General features: G+C 36.1%; 1 protein-coding gene across 1 annotated transcript in view; it reads left to right on the top strand.

The window, feature by feature from the left end:
- Positions 1-20587, top strand: part of ELL2 (elongation factor for RNA polymerase II 2) — a 73218-nt gene that overhangs the window by 17218 nt on the left and 35413 nt on the right. The window lies entirely within an intron of this gene.

Below are 20587 nucleotides of genomic sequence, written 5' to 3'. Positions count from 1 at the left end.
TTTTTTTACAATTAACCGTAAGGAATTGCTAATTTCAGTCAAGTTATGATTATGTGATTGTTGTTACTGTTGATGAACTTTTGCTGTCTGTAGACTTAATTTGATTGTACATACTAAGAAATGTGTAAATAGAATATTGAGTTTTTCCAGTACGCAGAATAAATATTGTGTATCTTATTGCTGCATTTAGAAGTATAATAAATGATAAACTCCCAATAAAATACACCTATGAATTCTGTGTTTAAAATAGATGATAAACTTCATAGGAGTAGTGTCAGAATTATTTTTAAATTATTACTATTAATATTTAATATTAACAGAAAGTCTTAATCATTCCTTCCTCTAATATGCATTTCTGAATTTGTGTTTATATGTGGACTGTAGCATGGAGATTTGGAATATCTGTAAATGGATTTTAGAGCTCTAGGAATAAAAGCAAGCTGAGGGGAGATCATATTTCTGCTTATTATAAATCTACATTTGTGAATCTGTTTATTATGTCAAAAAATGCAAAAATTTAATGTAAATCAGTACAGTCTTTCTAACTTTATAACTTGAAAACATTTCAAGAGTGGAGTTTAACTGTATATCATTCAATACCATCTCTAAGAGTACTTCTAAATAATGCTAACTTGAAGGAGATGTTAGTGTGTGGATGTCAGAGCTCTGCTTCTACATGATAGCTTTACAATGCAGTCTTTTTTCTTTCTTCCCTAGTAACTGAGTGTTTATGAATGGGATCCTAACTGCAGCAAGCATCCTTCTTCATTTTGTTTTATCACTTTTTTTAAGAGAATTTTTTTTTTTTAAATTTATTTATCAGAGGGAGAGAGGGAGAGAGAGCGAGCACAGGCAGGCAGAATGGCAGGCAGAGGCAGAGGAAGAAACAGGCTCCCTGCTGAGCAAGGATGTGGGACTTGATCCCAGAACGCTGGGATCATGACCTGAGGGGAAGGCAGCTGCTTAACCAACTGAGCCACCCAGGCGTCCCATTGTTTTATCACTTTTTACGTAGTCCTTAGCACCTCCTGGCACGATTTTCGAGGTATTAGTTTTGGTTATTTTCATCAGGCTTCTTAAGTTTTCTCACAAAATTTAATGGCATCAGTAATCTCTGAAAGGATGTTCCAGAGGCAAGCCTGAGTCTGTGATCCCTGGAGGGCCCCAGTGTTTTTCAGTAAAGGTTATCTGAAATGAGAATTCAAGACCTGGCAGACCAGAGTAAGGTTTGAGCTGCTTTTCCCTCACTAGCAGCTGTTAACCTTGCTTGGGATCTGCCTCTTCACTTAATTTTCTCTTTTCCCAGTTAGGACCTAAAGGCTAGGGAAATGCAAGAGAAGAACATTTTCTTAGGAGTACCAAGTTAGACTGAATAATGAGAAACCAACATGTGCAGGGTTCCAAACTCTTGATTCAGATACTCGCAGCTTTTAGCAGACTTAGAAAGAATATGGTTTTCTCTGGCACACCTTTCGCCCCCAAAAGGCCCCAGGCACCATTGCAAAGCTGGTGGTTGATATTTGAGACCTTGGAAGTCCTTTTCTCAATTCTACCTACCTCCCCCAGGCTTTCCTGTGTCACCTGTCCAGGCTTCCTCAGTTTATCTTCGCAAGCTTCATTCTCCCATCCTACTCCATTCCTTGCCCGGGTGTAGTTCACTGATAAAGATAACTTAGATGTAAATGACTGATAGGTTTAAATCTTAATGGGTGTTTGAATTTTAACAGATAACCTTTTTTAACCCAAAGGGATGGTTATTGTATTTAGAAAAGTGGGAGGAGGGGCAGGAGGCTATAGACTGAGAGCAATGGAATACTTGGCCCTACCTTCCTTACTTTGCTGGCCGTCTCCTCTACACCACCCGAACTCCGCCCCCCCAGCCCCTTTTTTATTATTCTAACTGGGAACAAAATATATGGACTCAGCATTGTTTCTGAGCCTGCAGCTGCATTCCATCCACCCTTCCCCCCTTCTCTTTGCAGAGCTCTCACCAGCCCTTTGGGACTTAGTAAAAACAAAGAGTCATTACAGGGGAGAGAGTGGGTTGGCACAGCCTACAGGGAATATGCAGAGCCACAAATGTGAGGGTCTTCTGTACAGTACTCCTCTGTTATTCTCGAGAGCCATGATAATTTAACCTTGCCTTGCTGATTGCTTTAAAAGCCCTGAAGAAGTATGCTTACAGTATTCCTGGGTAGAAAATGTTCAAGACTTTTAAGAAGGTTTTTTAGATTTCCCACAAAAGTTAGTTTTTCTTAATAAGAAATTTTAATACACTGTTTCAGAAATTTTGAAAGTTTTTCTGCAAAGGATTTGGCAAATCTAACAAATTTACAGTCTTTTTACATCAAATGTGATCAGAAATGGACATTAACTATCATGATAGTCATATAGGCATATTTGAAACATAACTGGAGTACTGTTAAAAAATCATTTCAAAAGTGACCATTAAGAGACCTTTCAGGGTATTTCGTTTCCCTGATGCTAAGCACTGTGTGGTTATTGCTGTTTCTTGTTACTAATTATAGGATTTTTCTTGCTTCAGTAATGTCTTTAGAAGGTCAGAGATTGGGTCTTGGCAGGTTAGCTTTTAAGCTTATTTACTTTTGTGCCTGAACATGTTCTCTTAGGTTGAAGTTTTCCTCTAAATAAATGCAGCCTGGAACATTAAACAAACTATGGTGGTATGCTGTTAACAAGTGAAATCGCTGAGAACCATTGACTCCCTAGATTTTTATCATTGCAGTTGACATGCAGCTTTTATAGCATAAAAAAAGTGTAAATTCTTTCACATTCCTGCTCACCCTTTTCCCTTAGTTGAAGACGGTATTCAGTAAATTTGAGTGGTCACTGAAGGCATTTTCTGGAATCTGAAAGATAAGGAAATATCTTGGGAGCAGTTGAGTATGACTTCTAAACTCATGAATATTGGGAGCTGAATGAATCAGCCAAAAATGCCTTGTGGACTCTCAAGGGTCAATCAGTTATCCTCACAGTCCTAATCACATCTAAGATACTCATAACTGAAGGTTTGGGGGATTATAAATTTCTATAGATCATTCTAATTGAAAAGGTAGCTGGTGAGATTCATAGGGCCTACAATAATAAGGTGTTTTGAATTACAGTGTTCAGGGGGTGTATTGGTATAATGCACCTGGTTTTCAGAAGCTGTCTCTTGATTGTCAGGTAAACTTTACACAAATCATTTGTATATTTACAGAAATATAGTTCTTTTCTCTTTTATTTTAACTATATACTGAAAATGTAGCAGGTGAAAATTTTCCAAAAATATATGTTCCAGTAAAATTTTTACAACTACACTCTATGTTTGCTGAGGCTTCTAGTCTAAAGACACAATAGAGACAGAGCTATAATTACAGTCTATGTCTTCACACTACCAGAGGAAAGTTCCCCTCAGTATACTGTACAGCTTGGAAGGGACAGGAACTGGAAGCAACTGAACTCATCATTTTCAAGTAATGGCAGTTGTTACTAGTCCAGTTATCTACTGACCTAGTTATTCTTTACAATAAATTATAAACCGGTGCCTAAGCAATGGTGTGCTAATAGGTTTGTTGTTATATTTGTTTCTTATTTATTTCGCAAACATTTTTGTAGTCCTTATTGGTGTGAAGTACTTTGCTAAGTGCTTAGTGTGTAGATACAGGGATGTGTAAGACATGGGTTCTGTCCTCAGGGCACTCAGAGTCTGACAAACACGTAGAAACTAGTACTACAGGAAAAAATTAATAATGTAGGACTTATCCAGAACTCACCACTCAGAATTTCTATGAAATGGCACTGTAAGGAACAAGGCTTATGTGTATTTCTGACTGGTATGAATCAGCATTTTTCCGCCAAGATTTTATTTATTTATTTATCAGAGAGAGAGAGCAGTGTGCGCACAAGCAGGGGATGCTGCAGGCAGAGAGAGAAGCAGGCTCCCCACTGAGCAGGAAGCCTGATAAGTGTCCTGGTCCCCAGGACCTTGAGATCACGACCTGTTTAACCAACTGAGCCACCCAGGCATCCCTGAATCAGCATTTTAAATAAAGATGTCAATGGATGCAAAATACATCCTGATGATAGATATGTAAAATTCCTGAAGGCCTATTAAAATCTGTATACACATACACAAAAAGGTAAATCTGTGGTATTATTTAAATAAAAACTGAATTTCAACAGCAAATAATGACTGCATCTGCTGGCCTTTTGTGGCCTTGCAGAGGGCACTTGCGTGCAGCCTCAGGACTCATGTCCAGAGAATGAGTGTCCCAGGGCAGTGAGAAATAATGTTAACTTTGTCACAGTAAATGCGATTCCAACCAGACCTCAGTATTTATGAGAATGTTGTTCCAGAATTTTCTAATGTAATTGCTTACTTCAGACTTAGCAATCCCAGAGTCTTTAGAAAATAGAAGTTTGTTTGGCATATATAATTTAGAAATTATTTTTAAGAAGAGGACTGAAAATAGAAAATATTTTCTGTAAGTACTATATAATGTCTCCTGTAAAATAGTGAGTCACATGTGCGTTTCCAGGAATGAACAAGGAATAACCAGCCAAACAAGTTTTAAATGTATGTCTGTATGTCTTCCAAAAGGTACTGTGACCTTCTGAAGATTTAGATCATCATTTAACTGCTAACTTTAAAGGCTTGAATAATGCTATAAAACTCTTACAGTAGAGTCATTAACTAAAAAGAACAGAGGGTTGCATTTTTCTTGTAACCATTCAGAAATATTTTGTCAATGCTTGGTTTCCTTTGCAGGGTTGGGGAGAAGATTGGGTCTGAAATACTAAATTATACAGTATTTGAAATTAGTAGGCAATTTCAACCCACCTACAGATGCTTTCTGCAGACTACCCTTCTCTAACCTACTTGATACCTGGGAAGCAAAGATAACTATCCGTTTGAAACAGCAGCAGAGATAAAAATAAATCCCCAACACTGCCATTCCTTCGTAGATGATATGCCTGCACTCTGCTTTCCCCTGTTGTTTTTGATTTGGCTAGCCCACTGATTTCGCCAATGGTTGTGTTTAGTCAGTCTGCTTAAAGGTTGCTGACTACTAATAGCTACCTTTAAACATTCAGCTCCGAATATAATTAATACTAGAAAGATTTTAGAATTATATCTTTTTGTAATGGCAGTTCTATTTTAATTTTTTTAATATTGCAGTGGTTGACATGTATAGATAACATTTTAATATTTGCATTGAATCATAACTTTTTAACCATGTGTTGATTTACTAAGGGGTCAAACAATAATGGCCCAAGACAATAAATGGCCTAATTTGAAATACTTAACTTCAGTATATATCCAGGATGTAGCTAACATATTATAATTTTATATATCCTGTAATATATAACATATAATTTATATATATATATATAAAAGCTCATTCAGCCAGGAGTATGGGCTGACATCATAGGAACTCATTTTATCTCAAACAATAATTGAATCATAGTCTGAAGCTCCTGTAAATTGACCAGTTGGTCTATCTTATCCTCCTAGCCCTCTGCCCTCCTTTTCTTCTGGATCAGAACGAGCAGTGGTGTTTCCAAAGGAGAGCAATGAGCTAAATTCACCATCCATTGTTTCACACCTTGGCTAAGTTAACAGGACAGGCACCAGGGGACCAGGCCCCTCTTCTGCCTTTGGAAGACTGCAAAGGGCAGAGGGTGGAGGATGACTTGGCCTTTCTGTTTCTGCCTTCAGAAACTGTCTCAGAGTACTTGCTGAGCACACCTTCACACAAATTCAGTGTGGGCTACAAAGGACAGGCCTCCCAAAATATGATCACAAACAGAACCCGAGGCAATCTGCTCTGTTCTTCACCACACTGCAGTCACTTTAGAAGGCAGCAGTTGGAACTGTGATTGAAATCTGAAGCAGCCACAAATGCCATAAATTGCGTTCTTAGCAGTGAGTTAAGCCTACTGTCTACATTCAACAAGCATCATGAATACTCATTGTGTACCATGCACCATGGTTGACACTGTATAGACAAAGGTAAATAGGACTTTGAAATGTCAGCTCTTGTTCCTAACTAACAGTATCTGTTTGTCAATAAAATCTGCCACTGATGGCATCACCTTTTTGTTTTTCACCAAAAACTGAAACTTGTGAAATTGAGTCACCAGTGTTACAGAAATTGTCACTTTAATAGCACTCGCTTATTTAAGCTTGGAAAATAGTATTTTACCATTCTTTTTAATACCTTACCATGAACATTACTTAAGTATCTTTTGACCTCTAACTATGTCAAGACGCTGTTCTAGCTACATAAGATGAGCTTATGAAGACTTTTATTACAAAGGAAAGTCGAAATTTAAGTAAGCAGGAAAAATTTAGCAGAATATGCCGAAGCCCTAGATTTTTTTCGTTTAATGTTTAACGTCTTTGGAATTGGAGGGCATCTCATTATAAATGCATCTTAGTATTGTGTCATAGTTGGTCAGCATTTTATATTATGCAGTGGTACATAAAATCATAGTCTTAGCAATTGCTGGCATTGTAGAGTCCCTGAAATACAGCAGTGCAGTGGAAGTATTTAGACAGTCTGTGTGTTCTGTGATAAGATTTTATCTGAATAAAATCTTTTCAGAAGTTTTCTTTCCTGACCCCACCCTTGACTAGCTTGCTTGGTTAGCTCCATATGTTAGATAATCTGGGAAAATTTACAGGGAAGATATATTTTTCTAACCATTCTGGAATTGTGATCTAACTGGAAAGAACAAAAGTATGAAATTATAATGTTCTCAAATTAGTTTTTAAGCTAAAACCTTTACTTATAAAAGTAACTTGTTTTAAAAACAAGTTTAGAAGAGTTTTATGGATTTAAAGACTTCAAACGTCCACAGACAGGACTTGAGGCTAATGAATTTGCCCTTATCAGGCTAAGAAGTCTCAAATCTCTCTGCCTAGTCTTACAATTTATACTGTATTTAGCATAAAGGAACAGTTATCTATTCGATTATTTTGTTGATAGATTCCAGTTACTTTTCAATGATTACAGCTAAAATTAATTGAATATTTATGACATGCCAAGAACTCCGTACTTTACACACATCATTCTCATTTAATCTTCACAGGAATGCTGTGAAGCAGATACTCCCATTTTGCTGATGTGTATACATACCATACATGTATACATACCATACATGTATACATACATGAAGTTAGTTTTTGAAGCTCACACAGTCAGTGAGAGTAAAAGAGCCTACAGTCCACTCTAATATCTGATTTCAGAGCCTGCTCTCATCACTACAGTGATCCCCAGCTGCCTGTAATAAATGTTCAATAAGCATTTTACTTATTCTCACATTCATGTAAACATCTGTTGAGTATCTCTCCCACTAGCAAGAGGAAGAGCAATGGTTAGGAAGGTCTCAGGGAACTAATGCTATTTGAACTGGGCTTTAACGGATTACCAGGAGTTGGCTGATCAAAAGAGGAAGAAAATGCTTGTCAGTCCAATAGTTAAGCATGAGCAAAGTGGTAAGCAGGTTTGTCAAACGTTCCCACTTTCTTAGTGAAATTGAATTTCACCTTGGAGATCAATACTTCTTTACAAAAATTTTCCCAGGAGTCTATGATGAGGTCTGGGAAGCACAACTTTAAAATATTTTCCCCTAGGCTTTCTTACGATAGCTAGGTTTGCTATAATTAAGAACATTATAAGAATATCCAGATATATAGATACATAGGTGTGTATACATTCTGTTCTCAAGAGAAGGTTCACAACTTTCATTATTTTCTGGTGGCACCTATTGCAGTAGGTGCTGTCAAATATATTTAGAAACAATTCATGGTAAGAAAAAACATTTCACATTATGACCCTCTACACTATAGGTATATACATTTACCCAGCTTGAAACAAATTTCACAACACAATATTGTTTCTTCATCATTAGAGTCTGATATATTCTATTTCATTTTAAAGAATCCTGGTCATAATCCACTAAATTAATGTCATGACCTTCTAGTGGATTACAGTCTATGGTTTTAAAAAGCACTGCAGGAAATTATCATCTATTTAAAAAATTTTACCCAGGGATTCATGTGGTCAGATTTGCATTTTAACATGCTTATCCAGTAGCTCCCCTAGCTTAGTCATTTCCTTTTATATTGGAAGGAAGAAAAGAGAAGAGTGAAGGATGGCTCCGTATTTATGATGAGCATTTGGTTGGATGATGGGGCTATTAAATCCGAAATAGATGAAAAACACACTGAGGCAGGAGGCATGGGATGTGTTTTGTTTGAGACATGCTGTACATGAGGGGGTTAGGTAATACTCTGTCTCTCATTCTGTCAAGATGGAGCTGTCCGGGAGGCAGTGGCACCTGGGAGTTTAGAGCAAAAGGATTTTCAAGAAACAACTCCAAAGGACAATTCACAGGATTTAATTATACATGGAAGTTTAGCAGTAAGAAGGGGAAAAAAAGTGTATTTACTGATGGAATTCTGATATAAAGCTGTATTTAAGGAGTTATTTTTTTTTTAACTGTTAAAAATACTGGTTGACTTAGGAATACTTAGCTAATGAATGTTAGTACTTTTAATTATTAACATTTAGGGAATTTAAAGCTCCTTTTGCCAAATTTTGTTCACACTAATTTAGAATAATGGCACTAAACTGTGCATACTGTTTCAGTGGAAGAATAATATAACAGTGGAAACTCAAGTGGGCAGAAGTCTGCACATGGCATCACAGTGTTTTTATAAAGTTGAATAATAAGCAAAACTAATACATTGTAGGTATATACACATGCAATCAAATTATTGAAAACAAGAAATGATCATCAAAAAAGTTAGAGTAGTTGTTATGTTTGGTAGAAAAAGGCAGGCATAAGGGATTGGAGTGGAGCACATGGTTTGATCATTGCTAATGTTCTATTTCTTAAGTTAGACAGTGAGTTCATAGGTGTTCATTAAATCATCCAGCTGTATTTATTTTTTAGAAATAAATATCACATAAAGATTGTTCTCATTATCATTAACTTCAAATATGATCTGTCATCTTATCCTCAGATAAGCCAGAACATATTTCAACGACGCCAAAGGCATTTGATAAAAATTCATATAAAATCTGAATAAAAACTTAAGGAAATAAGTATATAGGGAATAGAAGATTTCTTCCTTAGCATGATAAAAAAATGAAACTATGAAACTAATAGCCAGTTATATACTTAATGATAAGACAATAGGAATATCTTTATTAATGTTAGCAATAAAGTACACGTGCCCACTGTCCTCTCTGTAGTTTAGCATTGTTCTGAGAATGCTCAGTAATGGATAAGAAAATGAAATAAAAGCTGTGGATAATAGATGTTTGCCAGTATCTGCAGATAATCCAAGTACACAAGTGAAAAACTTTAGGATTTCTTTCAGTAAGGTAGTCACTTCAGAAAGAACTTGTAAAATCACTGGCTTAAAATTGGGTGGCTGGTGTGACAAGACATTTCTCAAAATGAAAGAAAGAGCAGGATTTTTTTTTTTTTTTTTTAGATTTATTGGAGTGTACACTGGTGGGAGAGAGGGAGAGAAAGAATCTCAAGCAAACTACCCCCATACCGCCCCACCAAAAGTGCAGAGCCCCACAGAGGATTTGAACTCCCAGTTGACCCTGAGATCATGACCTGAGCCAAAATCAAGAGTTGGACATTTAACAGACTGAGCCACCCAGTTGCCCCCAAAAACAGGATAATTTTTATTTGATGGGAGTATGATCCCAGTAGAAAGCAAAAATTGATAATGTAGGAGAGAGGGAAAGATTTGCTGGAGCAATGTCCCTGAGTAGGTTGGAGAAATAGTATCTAATAAGAGACTGGCTTTAGATAGGAGCAGAGAAAGTTCATCTGTGGTAGCTAGTAAGAAGACATGTATATGAGTGCGGATTTTAAAATTATTGTTGTTTGTTAGACCACTTCTTTGGCTATATCTTCGATCTAAAGTCAAAACACATAGGCCAAAGTCTTAAATGTTAGAGCTTGGAAATGTGTTGGCATATGGAACATGCCCAATAAATGATAAGTATAATTTTTAAAAAATAACTGGCCTCCTTAAGCACTATCAGTTAGTGTTTCAGTGTAAAAATGATCTCATTTATGGTAGCAACAAAAAATTACCAAAATAAAAGACCAAAAATTAAGTATAGGTCATGTTATTCTACATATGTCTAAAGAGCTATATTACTTTCCTGGTAGGTATAAGAGAATATGTAAGTGGTAAATGACAAGACTGTCCCTTTAGGTAAGAAACTTAAATGACAGATAAAACTGTCATTTCATCTCCTAATTAATCAGTAGGTAAAGGACATATATATACCATTATACTAATTTTAGAAAATATATAGAAACACAAATATAAACCTACAAAGTAAATATGAAATGCTCTAGACCAAAATGTCATTGCTGATAATCTGTATGAGATTTTTTTACATATATATTTGTTGGTCTCCATTCCTGATTGCTCTGTACACGTAAATGTTTTGAGATGCCAAGTTTAAATATGTAAAGAATCTAAGAGAAAGGCTAAATATTAAAGGCTGAAAAAAATAGGTGGACAGTGAAAATAGAGAAGGCAGGTCTTAAGAAGTTATCTAGAGCTAGACACGAGCTAAATATCTTGCTAGTCAAAGACTTGATAGAGCTGCTTTGTCATCTATCAATGGAGAAAGAAAGTTTTCTCCCCATCTGTGATCTTTCTCCCCATTAGAAGGAAGGCACAAGCAGAGTTACTGGTGTTAACAAGGATATGAGAGGAAAGGCCACTTTTCATATTGAGTAAACAGTTGACATTTTGAAGCAGTGTGGTATTGTGGTGTGCCCTAGGAATGGGTCTACTCTAAAAAGGACAAATTATGGGAATGAAAGTAGTAGTCAGCTGAATTTAAAAAGTTAAAATTCTTAGAGATTTATAGGTAATGAAATTCAGAATGCATAAAACTGATTAAGGCTAACTAAGTTGGGCCCACAGTACGAGGGTTGGTACTTAATTAGCCATAGAAAAGGGACAATCTTAAAATGCTTAGTGGTTAATAATAATTCAGTAAGTTATATTGGGGATATTTTAGACTGAGAATGTAAGGCACAGACATATTTACGAATGTGGCAATACTCTACAAATCAATACCAAGAAATTATTTGACTAATCTGAATGCCTTTTAGTTTTCTCTTAATCTAATTGTGCTAGTTAATTCATGAAAGTCAGTCTTCACAGACTAGAAATAAGGGGTGGCATTTGATGTGTTCCATTTCCACTGAACAGTAAGATGATGCTGTCTCTATTTCCACAGCTATTTAAAAGTTTTATATTTGGCTGTAAAGAAAAGCTTTGTTCTAGGGTTGCTTGGTATTTTTTTTTTAAGGTAGTGTTTCTGTTCCTTCATAGAGAACTTGAAGCATAAGATAATTATGAATCCAGGATTAACTTTGGATGGTCTTATGTTTCACAATTTCTGATTCTGTAAAAAACCAAACCAAACCAAACAAACAAAAAAAACTTGTAATTTAAAAAAAATATATTTAAGGTGATTGAGTCATGAAAGGCCAATGTCATAGTGATAATTTAAAATCTAATTATTTTTTAAAGCTGTCTGTTGTTTTTGATTGGAAAACTAATGAATGTACATTATAGAATTGTATGTAAAATACATACGAGGACAAAGATGAATAAATGTCTTAACAATGAAAACTAGCTAGTGTTGTTGGATTTCTCCTCTTTTTTTTTCATATTCACAAATACATTTTAAATACATTTTTTAAATTTAAATAAGCGTACTTATTGCTTTTTTATATTCTGCCTTTTTCTTTAGTCATCCTCCTATTACATAGTTTCTGTGTAACAGTTAACAGTAAATCTTGTGTGTAAATTTTATTTAATTTCTAATGATTTCTTCAGGCTAGATTCCTAGATGTGGAATTACTAGGTCAAAATATGAATGTTTTAAATTTTTTTTATAACTGTTGCTGCTCCCCCATGCTCTCCTCCACCCTCAGAAGGCCTCTGCTGTTTATTTCGACAGCTGTTTGAAAGTACCCATATTTTTCCCTGGCCAATACTGAATACATGTTTTTCTTAATTTCAAAAAAATCATTTGCTAATGTTTAAAAACTGTTTGACATTGTGATTTGCTTGATAATATCTGGCATAGGTAAAATGCATTTAAGACATTGTTGAAGTATTGTCATGTTTGCTGTCTCCACTGATATCACTACGAGTGGTTTGAGTTTTTCATTTAATTATGTATTTTTCCCAATATAGTGGGCAGAAGTTTTTATTTTAGTAATTCTAAGACCTTCTTTGAAGTAACTACTCTATTCCTCTAACTTATTAAAATAATTACTCTTATTTCTCTTTGTATATATTTTACTATTTTGCCATTTCTCTTTACCACTGCTGATGGTCGTAGTAATTTAGTGTTTTTGAGTTTCCTCTCTCGTCTTTGGATGCTGGTCTTCCTTAAAAGAATATTTTGCAAGATTTTACAAGATTTTCATGAAATCTGCTTATATGAATTATCTTTTTTGGGGGGGCAGTGCAGTAAATTATTGGCAAGGGGATAAAAATATTTTGCTATTTGATATGGTTTCAGTGTTCTAGAGGAACTTACAGTGTGTGGTTCTGCCTCTTAGCAGAATTACATAACTAGCTAGAAGATAATTAAGCAACAATTTTGTGCTGTAAATTACCCAGATAGAGTCATTAATTGTCCATTGTCCATGGCAAAGGGTAAGTCTTTGCCCTTTCTTTGCCAACTTATATTCCTTTATTTGAAGGCAGGTTTGTTGGCTTTGCCAGTAGCTCGAACATACTGTCTTTAAAAATGAATCTTTTTAGTCCTGTATTTCTTAAAATTATAAATCAGTTTATCTAAGAGACTTGACAGGTCCTCTTATTTACATTAGACTGCTAAGTCTCTAAGAAATCAGAGCTGCAGTTTCTAATTTAGCTCTTGATGCACTGTATATATCAGTAGTGTATCAGTAGCTTAACATGTTAAATAATTTTACTTCCTTTAGAGTCTGAAGAAAATTAGCACATGAATTTGACTTATGCAGATTGAGCAGAACTAAATTTTATGAATTGGACCTCGTATCAGAAATGCATTTTCAGGGTAGGTGTTTAGGAAGAGATCCATAAAAATTAAAATACTATATAGGCTTTATTCCTTTTTGGGGCTTCCTATAGATTTGACACTAAAAATCCCTACAAACTTTAAAATACTGTTTGAATTTATGAAGATTGTAAGCTTTCAAGTAACAAAATCCTTGTGTTCATGAGACCTCTTAATTCTGTTTGTTTCTTTGTTGTGCTGTAGCTAGTATCTAGGGCTCTGAAGGCAGCATATTTTTAACAGAGAGGGCACTAGGGAAGCACTGTTTGCTCCCCTTCTAGGGTAGCAGCTGGCATCTGTAATTTTTCAGCCTTCCATGGGTACTTGTAGCTGATTTGTTCTTGTACCTAATTTCTCTGTACTTTGAGTTTGAAACATTTAGAAATACTGCTAGTCTTTTTGGCTGTTTGTTTTCCCAGATAGTTTCTCTGATTTATATTTAAGCTAATGCTAAAATTTGACCTTGAAGGTTTCTAGTCTCTTACTTTTGTAAATACCGAAAATTCAAAATAAGTATTGTCAGCTTTTTTTCTCTCAGTATTATCAGCTTTTGATGATCCACAGGACAACGTCTCTGCCGTTTGAAAATTACTTCAAAAATCAAATACATCATTACATATGTGTTTGCATCAAACAAACTAAAATCAGACCTGGATCTCCCCCAATAGTGTCTTTACATCACCAGAGCGAACATTTTGGGGCACATACTATGGGCCGTACATTGTGCCAAGCACCTTTAGAAGGGTTATTTCTTTAAATTTAACAGCAGTCCTGTTAGGTGAATATCGTTATCCTCATTTTGCTGATGAGGAAACTAGGGATTAATAAGGTTAAGTTTTTTGCCCAAGGTAACACAGATGGTAGAATCCAGAACCAAGTCGGAAACTGGGCAGCATGCTCCAGAACTGTAGCACACTAGATACACTGTTTGCACTGTTCCCTTTTGCTCTGTGTGTAAAAGAGTTCCACTTTTCACTTCTCAAAAACTTGAGGAAATCCACCTTACAACTGGAAATACAAAGGGATCCAATAATAAAACATTTTAAAAAGCAAAGAGAACAAAGAAGCAGAATACCATTTTTTATCTTTCGTATCCTCCAAATATTTGGCACTAATTCTCTTCAAAAAATGGCACATAAGAGTTCATACTTTGTACACTCTATTGTAATGTGACTAAAATTTAATTAATAAGATTATAGCCCCCAACTGTTCTACATCTTGTTGCTGTTTTTCTTTCCTTGGCATAGAGCCCTGGTTTTGTGTCTTGGGTCCCCAGAGCCTGGGGATTCTGTGATGTCACCACAGTGGCTGCTTCAGCAGTCCCAGTCCTTCATCATTCCTTTCCTCAACCAGAGCAATGCTGACTCTACCTGTAATACCTGGTGGGTTTCCCCATAAGATTATCCTGAAAAAGATTTAGCTTTAAAAAAAAAAATGATTATTCTTGGCGTTGAAAAAGAGAGAATTAAGAGTTGAAAATACTTCCAAATCTACATGAAAATAGTCCCCAGACTTTGATATTGTTTATGTTTTTGAACTTAATGAGCTTTCACGGTAACATTGATTGGTTTGGGATAAAACCATGTGTTCCATGAAATTCAGGGCGTTGGTCACTATTATTTGATGTTTATATTGATGTTGAGGATTCACATCTGCTAAGTACCAGTCTCCTCTAGACTTATACAGCTGTTGGTGATGGCCACGCATGAATTCTATTCTCACTCACATTTTGGCAGCAGTTCCTCCTGACATTTGCAAAAAGTGCTTTTTCCTTATGACTCCAGGAGAGCAAAAAGGAGAGAAGATTGGCGATGAATTTGGAAAATAACATTTATGTTTAAGTTTCTTTCTTTTCTTTTCTGGTTTTTTTGTTTTTTTTTTTTTCCTTATAGAATTCAGGTTTGGGCTTTGTTTCTCAGAAACAAAGCTGCTTTTTTTTTTTTTTTTTAACAAAATTCTGCTTTCTACTTGACCAAGACAATTACTAAACTTAGAATTAGTGCGGTCTCCCTAAGTTCTTTAAAATGCAAAATGGTCTTAAAGACCGTCATATTTTCGAATGTCCTTTCGAAAGGACAGAGTATTCTGTGAGTATTTTAATAAAGATGAAGATACTTTTTAAAAAGAAAAATGTATAATGTAAATTTAAGTTCCACAAATCCAGGCAGCCACTTGGCCTGGGTTTCAGGGCTAAACATAGTACAAGAGAGGTCAGAAATTTTCTCATCCTGATGTTTGTACCACATAGCATGCAGCTGTGGGGACTTCTTTGTTTTCCTTCTTTCATTTTGTTATTTATTTTTGTGTGCTCCGGGGAGCTCTGGTTTTCCACAGGCTATAGTGATCTATTTCAGATACATCTCTAATTTTTTAGTCTCCCTGGCATAAGCCTTCATCTAAATGAATGTGATCTAGTACCAAGTGAGAATGATCCAACAAATACTTGTTAGGTATCTGGTGTGTTCCAGATACATATGGAAGTAAGACCGTGGTCCTTGCCCCTCTAACTAACTAGTGAGGCAGAAGATACATAAGCAAGTACTTTAGCATGTGGTATAGTAAAGACAGCACTAAAGGTGAGCCCAGGGGTTTAGGGAGACCCAGAAAAGGAGCTTGAAACTTCACCGCACTGGAGAAGGAAAGACTCCCTGAGAGAACTGCTCCTGAGCTGAGTCTTAAATAAAGGGTAAGTTAGCACAAGCCAAGGCAAGAAGTGGGGACATCAAATAAAAGGTGGAGAGTGAGGGCCAGGTCTGTTGGGAAGGAACCTCATATGTCCTATTAAGGAGCTTAGACTGGGTGGTAGATGAGTGGTAGGAGAGAATCATGAAGATATAAATGATGCTTGGAAATGACAAGGTCAGACTGGCATTTTATGAAACTAGCTTTGGCAGCCAAATGCTTGAAGAAGGAGCTCGAAAACGGAGCAAAGTAGAGGCTGAAAGACAAGTTGTCCAAGCAAAAGGTGATATTGAGCCAAAGAAGAGGACAGAGATGAGGACATATATTTGAGAGATCATTTAAGAAGTGAAAGCAGTGTGCCTTGTGATTATCTGGATATTGAGGGACGTGGGGTGGTGTGAGAGCGAGAAGAGTCAAGGTTGACTCCCTAGGCTGCCAGTAACCTCAGTAACTAGATAAATGGTGGTTTATTAACTGGGAGATAAACATTGTGGGAAGGTGGGCAGATTTAGGGATAAGATGAGAATTCTTTTATACATAAGCACTGATTCTGTGGAATATATTTAAATATTAGAAGGGACTGGTTAATAAGAGGAAAATGAAAAGCAGTTTTATGATAAGAGTTCTGGAACTCAGTGGGAGATTTTAGTTTTTGCTTCCAAAGAAGGACTTTTGGATTAGTCCAGCCATGAAGTTTGAAAAAACTTAGATTCTCTCACTTTTCTTCTAAAAGCTTCTTTAACATTTCTCAATTTTTTAGTCATTTTTAAATCTAAATTTTCTATTCTGTCATGCTGCATAGTCCGTATACCTTTTCCTTCATACAGTATCTCCTCCAGTACCTGCTGTTTGCTTCTTTCCCCTGCCAATAACTGTCATCCCCCCGTTCTTCTTGGAAATAATCAGCTACCACCCAACTATACCCAGCCACCTGGTCTGTTCTAAATTTTTAACCATGAAGCTACAAAATGAGTCATAACAAAACTCAGTTTGAAGCCTCTTTTTAGTTGGTGAAACCAGCACTGGTCAGTTGTATTTTAGTGCACCTAGATAATATGAATTGGATTATATTAAGGTACTCATCATATATCAAAGATACCATACATGTGTATATGAATATACATATACACAGACACATGCACACTCCTACTCTAAAACAGTTCCATTCTTCCAGGGAAAAACACCTTGGTGTCATCCTTGATTTCCCTCTCTTTTTCATTCCTCACACTCAGTATATCTAGGAATCCTGCTGTATCTATCTGCAAAATATATCCTGAATCCCTCCACTTCTCCCTATCTCCTGATCCAACCCACCATTGTCTCGTTCCTGGATTTCTATACATATGTGCTGTAATGGCAGGGATCTTTGTAGCTTTTGTTCATTATTGTGTCACAGAAATGTAGACATAGTAGGCACTCAATTAATATGTTGTTGCTTACTTGTAACCAATTAAAATTAGTTTTGAAATGTTCCTGTCAATGATATTTTCCCCAAGGTGGCAATAAATTTAAAAGACTATGTTAGAGATGAGAATGCAATTCTCAGGAAAGATTTTTCTAGTAAGACTGTATGCCACAGGGGCACAGGTGGCTCAGTTGGTTAAGCGTCTGCCTTTAGCTCAGGTCATGATTCCAGGGTTTTGGGATGAGTCCCACATCAGGCTCCCTGCTGAGCTGGGAGCCTGTTGCTCCCTCTTCCTCCTCCCCTCCCCCTGCTTGTTCGCTGTTTCTCAGATAAGTAAATAAAATCTTAAGAAAAAAGGGGGAAAAAAAAAAAGACTATCCCACAGAAGTAATAGAACCAAGGAAGCTCAATATTGGCCTACTCTACCCTTTCATCAAGAACTTTTAAAGAAATTCTAATACTGGATCTTCAGCAGCTATATGAAAAAATATAAGGAAAACTATTCTACTTTATTTTTTTCTATAACATCTTGACAGAGAGCAAGAATGAAGGAAATAAATGGATTTATTTTGTCCTGAATTATTCATATTAATTGTTACATGGCCTGAATTTTTTGGATAACTGCCAAATATTTCTCTTTGTGCTAGATAAATTTAGCATTTTGCACTACTCTCCTCAGTACAGTATCTATCATGTGAGTATTTCGATGTTATCTAGTATGCATGGGATCTTCTCCAACCCTTGCTATTCCATGTCAGTAGGAATATTTAGCTGTTACTGATTTCCCTAATACGTTTTCTATTGCCAGTGAATGAGACCCTCCCCTCCCTACTCCCCCATATCCACCCAGGTGTTGGTTTTCACATCTGGGTTGATCTGACAGGCTTTTTTTCTTCCCCTAACCCATAATGTTAGGCCTAAAGTCATAACTGCCTCTCTGGTTTGAAAAATAGGACTTGTGGGTTTCAGGTTGAAGTTTCTGTTTTCTGTTCTGATTCTAGATTATTCGTTCTGCCCCTTAACTCTGGAACTGTACATGCAAATACATTTCTGTAGCTAAACTGAATTTTCTAGGTTTTTAGGAAATCATAGAATCATTAAAATTCTTTTAGAAAGGATTTAAAAACAACAGAGCATCCTAATGTTTAAATGTTGGTAGCAATTTTTTTTTAATCTTAGCTAAGGCATATAGATTATATATAAGGAAATAATAGAAATATTAGTAATATAGTATTAAAAGACCGGGTAGTCCCTTAAGATACTAGAGAAATGGAGGAGGTAGGTTCTGAGGTTTTATAAAATGGGAAACTATTATTCAATATGAAAGGACCTACAAAGCAAAGATAGTTATTATTTTAACCTGGCATTTCCCAAATTTATTTCAGGATAGAACCTTCTCACGGAAGGAAAATTTTCAGCATACTTTGGAAATACTGGTGGAAAAAAAGCAGATACTTTGGTTCTAGTCCTGGCTCAGGCATTAGTCAGCATTTTAATTCATTCAACAAACATGTATGGAGTATTTCATGGCACCCACTATTTGAAATGTTGATGATATATTCAGGGAACAAACTAGAGAGAAGCCTCTGTCCTTCCAAGGATTATACTCTGGTCAGAGGAGAAAGACAGTAAACATAATCTGTAGGTAGTACAGTTACTAAGTGTTTTAGACAAACATGGAGCAGGGTTAGGGGGTCAGGAATACAGGGCTTGCAATTTTAAATAGTCATAATCTTGAGCAATCGAGTGTCTCTGTTTTCCTAATCTATAAAATGAAGAAATTCAACTAATTTGATCTGAAAGGGCCTGCCAGAACTATGGGTTTGCTTTAATTACCCAAGAGGTGTATCCAACTGTGTTACTGCTGGGCCATGAGCATCTTACTAGGCATTTATAATCACCAAGGTTGGAAAAGTTTAAATCACTTGTTAATACCCACAAAAGAACAAAGCATTCATTCGTTTTAAATAAATGCAAAAAAAAACACAAAAAAACCCATGATGGTCCTGTTTTTAATCTAGCGTGTACCTTAATCCAATATTGAATACAGAGTACTCAAAGATAAGAAACCTCTGCTGTAAAGTACCAGTGGCTTTTAAGCAGATGTTAGCATATCTTTATGAAAATTTGCAGCTGTGTGCACATTGTGTTACTGCCCTACGTCTTTGCCCTAAATAAGGGGGCTGTGACTTGATGTTAAAATGACCTTCTAGACAATATTCCATTGCTGTATGCCTGAGCTTGTATCTCAGAATAATTAGAAGTTATGACTTAAACATCTTGGTATACAGTGTTTATGCTAATTATAAATGTCTGGAAGTTTTCTGAAACTTTGTAGCTTTTTATCAGAGACAGACTGGAATTTGGAAGGTGGGCTATAGATTGTGGTCCCAAGCCTTTGATTTTTAGCCCCCCATTTTTGGAATGAAAATTAAAATCTACTTTTCCAATTGCCCAGAATATGGTGGCATATTTTTATATTATTTGACTTAAATAAGAAACCATTTGGAATCATAGTCTTTGATAATTTTTTTAGGTAATATACTTTAGGCATTTAGCTAAAAATTTCAAGTAGACCATGTGTCCCTAAATATAATGGCATTCCATTGACCTACAGGAAAAGCCTACAATACTATAATTAAAATTGAGAAGTTCCTGTCACACAAACGGATGCCCTTCCAAGATTGTTTCTAAATCAGACCTCAGTATTTCTTTTCCTCATTCCCCAGAAGCTGACGCTAGGGCTCCCACTAATAGTCATTTCATATTCATTCCCCCACCCCTTCATATTTCCTAAATTTAAAGGCCAGTTCATAAGAAAATGCTCTGTAACCATTCTGAAATAAAGAACTAACTACTGGTTCACTATCTAGACAAGCTGTGCAGTAGGCTCCTATATATCAGAGAGAGGAGTGATGAGTATCCCCAAGTTCCCCTGAAAGTCTAGTCTCTGAAATGGCTCTAGATTTGGCAGGGTCTTGAGTCCCACTGTAGCTGTGGCCTTTAACAGCCCCAGAGGCTCTGGTCCAGTAGGGGGTACCCCATAGTTTAGTTCTGAAGTTCCCACTTACCCACCCCCACCTGCCCTAACTGTCATTACACAACCTGCTCTTTTCATTAAGTCTCTTGCTTTACTGCCCATGGGGACCAAACTGTTAGGCAGATTTACCAGCTGTGAACATAAGAGCTCTTTTCATTCTTTTCATCCTTTTCATTCTTTAGAGCATAGTTATTGATACAAATAAAATTTGTATCTAATTTATACTACCTGCAGGAGATGAGGCATACTAAATCTATAGACAGTATAATTTAAGCTTTTGAGATATTAAAGATGTAAAAGTTGCTTGGCAACACCTTGTTCTGAGATCTTTTATAG

Source organism: Mustela nigripes, chromosome 12, assembly GCF_022355385.1.
Source record: "Mustela nigripes isolate SB6536 chromosome 12, MUSNIG.SB6536, whole genome shotgun sequence".
In the NCBI taxonomy this organism is placed as follows: domain Eukaryota; kingdom Metazoa; phylum Chordata; class Mammalia; order Carnivora; family Mustelidae; genus Mustela; species Mustela nigripes.
The sequence above is the reverse complement of the archived record's forward strand: the minus strand, read 5'-3'. Positions and strand labels throughout refer to the sequence as shown.